Consider the following 5,413-nt stretch of genomic DNA (forward strand, 5'->3'; position numbering starts at 1 on the left):
TCAGAAAATGACTCCCATTCCCTGTGATGAGCAGGGTTCCCTCAGCAGGCAGATGCTTGTGGGTGTGAGGAACAGGAAGCTGGATTCCAGGGGCACCAATAATAGAACTGTAGAGTGGATCTACGAGCTGAAAGTCAAAGACGGCAGTTGCAGGTAAGGCTTGATCCAGCAGTACAGCTTGGTTACCAAAATCCCAAAGATGATGGCCAGAAGCCTCGTCCCTCCTTCAAGCTCAGTGGGAGAGAGACAGAGAAAAAGGAAAGGAGAGAGAGGGAGAGGGAAGGAGGCACATCCCTCATGGTCCCTGAAGCATTTCAAGGCTTGGATTGAATCATTTAAGTCACAGGACCACCCAGCCTTAATCCCTGGGGATGGAAATAGGGGCCACTGAAAAGGGAGAAGGATGATATGGATGTGAGCAGCCAACGCTGGTGCATAGAACTTCTCCTTCCTCTGGGAGAGGGTGGGGGAGTCGAGGAAGGTGCAGCAGATGCTTATGCAGCTGGGGTTAATCCAGCCCACAGGTCCAACCCACCAGTGGTCAACTCCAACTTCTTTCCACCTCCAGCTCCAGTGCTCCCTCCTCCAGGCAGCCTTCCTTGACTGCCCCTCTCTGAATTTCCCGATTGAAACCCTGCTTCTGGCCTGGCCCTGGGCTGTGCTTGTCCAGCTCTGTCCTTGCCCCTTAAGGCCATGGGTCTCATGGCCTCTCTGCCCCTCTGCCCATATTGTCTACATGTCATTCTAATAAATCCTTCCTCCCTCTGCTGCCCCTGCCCAACCTCAGTTTCTCCTCCTGTAGGAGTATCTTGGGGCTTTTCAGGTGGTGCTAGTGGTAAAGAACCCACCTGCCAATGCAGGAGACATAAGAGATATGGGTTTGATCCCTGGGTTGGGAAGATCCCCTGGAGGAGGGTATAGCAACCCACTCCAGTATTCTTGCCTGGAGAGTCCCATGGACAGAGGACCTGATGGGCTACAGTCCACAGGGTCGCAAAGAGTCGGACACAACTGAAGCAACTTAGCACAGCACAGCACAGAGAAGTATCTTGGTCAGGGGAGGATCTGGGAAGTGGAACAGGAGTCTGTCAGCCAGCATCTCAGCTAGAGAGGGAAAAAAAACACAAATCTCTGGTGAGATTTGAATTTCAGAGAAGCAACAAATGCATTTTTCGTGCAAGTTTTAATATACTCTTGCTTGCAGGCATGTCCTGGCTGCAGGGGACCACAGGGGCTGTGCCTTCTAGCTCCCCACACGCTGGGGTGGGTGCGGGGAGGCCCCCCCCAGGGCATCTGAGGATGGGGGCCTGGATCCCTGCAGTCGTCATCAGCACTCTGCACCCAGGACCCACTTATACTAAATAGTCACTGTTCAGCAGAACTCACATGTGACTGGGTCTCCTGATTTTATCTGGGGACCCTAGTTGGGGAGACAGGCTCTGCAGGGCCTGGCTGATCTCTGGAGCATTTATTAAGCACCTAATATGGGGCTTAGACACTCTCCTCAGAGGTTACTTGGGGAGACCCAAGTAACCAGTTCCTTGGGGATAGTGTGACCGGGCTTCTGGAAGCCCCCAGCCCAGCCAGGCCTGGCCACTGCATCCCTCCCAAAGCTCGATCGCACAGATCGATGCCTTCCCTCATGGTGTGGTGTTTGCAGGAGCTGTAGCCCTGATCGAAGCGGGCAGGGAAGGGGACGGGGAGGGCGGGAGGCAGTGGAGTGGGATGGGGGATGGACTGAGCGCGTGCGCATGTGTGTGTGTGCCCGTTACATGTGCGCAGCTGAGGGTGCACGTGTGCCCACATCTGTGTGGGAGCATCAGTGTGTCTGCTGGCCAGTAGCTTGTGTAGACATCCAGCCAGCCTGTGTCCCGGTGTGGATGTTGGTGTGGTCTATGTAGACACGTGTGAACACTTGCATGAGTGCGGTGGACCCTCTGACCTTGTCTTCTGTGCTGGTGGCCTGCCCGTGTTGAAGAGGTCGCCCAGAGCCACGGGTGGTGAGGGTCAGCAGGAGGCCTCAGGAAGCCAGAGTCAAGGGTGTCGAGTGTCCTGTGTTGGGGGCTCTCCCAGGGCTTCCTGCCTTGGCTGCCCACACGTAGATACCAGGATGGTGGTTCCAGGTGTCCACCTCCCCTTTCCAGCTGGACAGGAGCGGATGAGACCACTGGGTCCTCCGGGCAGACACTTGGCCACCGTCCCGCTAAAGCCATTTCATAAATTCCCAGTGTGGGAGGGCCGGAGGGTCTAGGGGGATCCAGAGACAGCGACAGAAACAGAGAGAAGGGGGAGGGGTGGGGACAGAAAGGCGCTGAGAGACACCCAGAGAGTGGCAGTTCACATGTCTCTCTCTCTGTCAACTTGACTCCCTCAGGCCCGCAGGATAACAAATCCTTACACAGAAACAGGACTAAATGAAGAAGCCCCCTGGGGCACTCGCTCCTGGGGTGACCTGAAGGGCAGAGCTTGCTCCTTCCCTCAGAGGCCCCGGCTGGCATGCTGGCCTGCGGAGCTGGGGGGTCAACGTCCCCATAGCTGGTGGATGGACCCCACCATGGGCACTCTGCCCAGCAGTTCCCTCTACCTACACCCTTCTGCTCACAGCAGCTGGAGGGACTAACATGCCAATGAGCTTGTGCCACTCTCCTGCTAAGACCCTCACTGACTCCCTATTGCTCTTATGATCAGATGCCGACTCCTCGAGGTGGCCATGTCAGAGGTGGGTCCTGCTGTCCATCCCCATTTCAGAGAGATAAATGCTGAGGCTTGGAATGGAAAAGGGACTCAGCCAAACTTCTGAGTTCTGGCTCAGCTGGGAGAGGAACAGAAGCAGTGGCTGGGCCTGAAATGGTACGAGAGGGAGGTTGGACACGAGACAGGAGCCCAAAATGGGGAAGGACCTGCTCAGTCTCCAGAACACAAATGCGGTACCCATAATATCCCAACATGAACACACAGGCATGTTTGTCCAAAAGAGACTCACTCAGGTCCTAGTGACTCTTAGTCACCAACAATTATGACAAAATTTCAGTTCCTGCTTCCAGGCTGTGAGTTCAAGGGGAGATGTATCTGCAAGTGCTGAGAAGTGACAGTGAGGGAAGCGGCAAACAGTGTAGACCCACAGTCAGAAGTGAGGTTCCATGCTGCTGCTAAGTCACTTGTCGTGTCCGACTCTGTGCGGCCCCATAGACAGCAGCTCACCAGGCTCCCCCGTCCCTGGGATTCTCCAGGCAAGAACACTGGAGTGGGGTGCCATCGCCTTCTCCAGTGAGGTTCCATACTTAGGGGCTTATTAAGTGCAGAAATCAAAAGTACTACAAAGACCAGCCATCACCCCAGAAAACCAATCTTCATCTGGACCCCCATTTGCCCAGAAGTCACAATCCATTCCTCAACTCTGTTTCAATAGAACATCAAATCTGTGATATAGGTTTTTTTTTTCTTTTTTTTTTTTGGCCACACTGCATGGCTTGCAGGATTTCAGTTCACTGACCGGGGATGGAACCTGGGCCCTGGCAGTGAAAGCTCTGAATCCTAACCACTGGCCACTAGGGAACTCCCTGAGATATCATTTCATACTATTAAAATAATGTAGGCTTTATTTTCATTTGTTGTTCAGTCATTCAGTCCTGTTCAACTCTTTGTGACCCCAGGGACTGCAGCATGCCAGGCTTCTCTGTCCTTCACTATCTCCTGGAGTTTGCTCAAACTCACGTCCATTGAGTCGGTGATGCCATCCAACCAGCTTATCCTCTGTTGTCCCGTTCTCCTCCTGCCTTCAAAGTTTCCCAGCATCAGGGTCTTTTCCAGTGAGTCAGCTCTTTGCATCAGGTGGCCGAATTATTGGAGCTTCAGCTTCAGCATCAGTCCTTCCAGTGAATATTCAGGATTGATTTCCTTTAGGATTGACTGGTTTGATCTCCTTGCAGTCCAAGGGACTCTCAAGAGTCTTCTCTAGCACCACAGTTCAAAAGCATCAATTTTTCGGCGCTTAGGCATTTAAGACAATCATGATAAAAGGGAGAGAAAATGAAAGAAAAGTTGTCCCATCCATCTGTCACAAATTGAATATAGCATTGTCGCCCCCCACCCAAATTCATGTTCACCGCAACCTCAGAATGGGACCTTCTTTGGAAATAGGGTCTTTGCGGATGTAATGAGTTAGGGTATTGAGATGCTTTCCAGACCTGACTGAGGAAGTGCCATAATGGGGGTTGACATCCACCATAACAAGGACCAAAAGGTTCGTTGCAAGGAGCCCAAGAGCTAGGACGCCTATCAAAGGCTGCTGGTCAAGCTGAACAGGCCAGACCAAGCACCTCCATTTTCAGTCAAGTTGTACTGAAGAGATTGTGAGCTACACCAGCCGTCCACCTTGGTCCCTTTTCCAGATGATAGAGAAGATGAAGTTTTCAGGCTGGACAGGCAAGATAGCTATGGTCATGGGGGCTGCAGCCAATGATGTGTGTGTCTAGGAGGTGCCCAAACTGAAGGTGTGTGCTCTGTGCCCAGAGTTGCATCCTCAAGGCCGGGGCAAGATCCTCACCTTGGGCCAGCTGGCCCTGGACTCCCCCATGGGCTGTGGCCCCGTCTTCCTCTCTGGTCCTCCCCAGGGCTGAGAGGTGTACAGGCATTTCAGCAAGGCCCTAGGAACCCCGCATAGACACACCAAACCCTCTATACACTCCAAGGGCCAGAAGCTCGAGCACACCAGAGGCTGATGAGCCAGTCTCGGCTACACAAACTAACCCCAGATTCTACCTTGTTATTGAAAAGATTTGTGATGCTAAAAAAAAAAAAGAAAGAGTCTTGAGATGACATCATTCTGGATTTAGGGTGTGACAGAAAAAGACAGAGAAACATACAAGGAATAAGGTGATGTGAAGAGGAGGAGCAGAGACTGGAGTTATGCAGCCATAAGACAAGGGCTGCCAGCAACACCAGGAGCTGGGGAAAGAGGCTGGGTTTTTCCTGCAGAACCTCCAAAAGGAATCAGCCCTCTGACACCAGGATCTTGGAGTCAGACCTCCAGAACCCGGAGAGAATAAATACTGTTGCTTTAAGCCATTCAGTTTGTGCAACTTTGTTACATGGATGGACTGGAGAACACTCACACCTCTTCCTACTGTTACAGCATCTGCCCTGAAACATTTGTGTGTGACCTTTCACCCTTTTTCATGTTGATGGGAGTCTTTTCTTCCTGTGTGTAGTTCATCCAAGACACTGCTCTCTTGTCAGTTTACAAGAGTATGTGAATGTTTTCCTAAGTAAATACTCAGCAGTCGTCATCTTAAATACTGGGACACAGATATATCATCATATATTTATTCATTAAAGATTTATTTATTTTTGGCTGTGTTGGGTCTTTGTTGCTGCAGGTGAGTTTTCTCTAGTTACAGCAACTTGGGGCTAC

The 5,413-nt window shown here is 51.9% G+C and overlaps 1 pseudogene; it reads left to right on the forward strand.

Annotated features, from left to right (window-relative positions):
- The first annotated feature begins 4,207 nt into the window (after positions 1-4,207).
- On the forward strand, positions 4,208-4,721 carry LOC109561066 (large ribosomal subunit protein eL18 pseudogene; annotated as a pseudogene).
- The last annotated feature ends 692 nt before the right edge of the window (positions 4,722-5,413 follow it).

This window comes from Bos indicus, chromosome 7 (genome assembly GCF_029378745.1).
Source record: "Bos indicus isolate NIAB-ARS_2022 breed Sahiwal x Tharparkar chromosome 7, NIAB-ARS_B.indTharparkar_mat_pri_1.0, whole genome shotgun sequence".
Lineage (NCBI taxonomy): Eukaryota > Metazoa > Chordata > Mammalia > Artiodactyla > Bovidae > Bos > Bos indicus.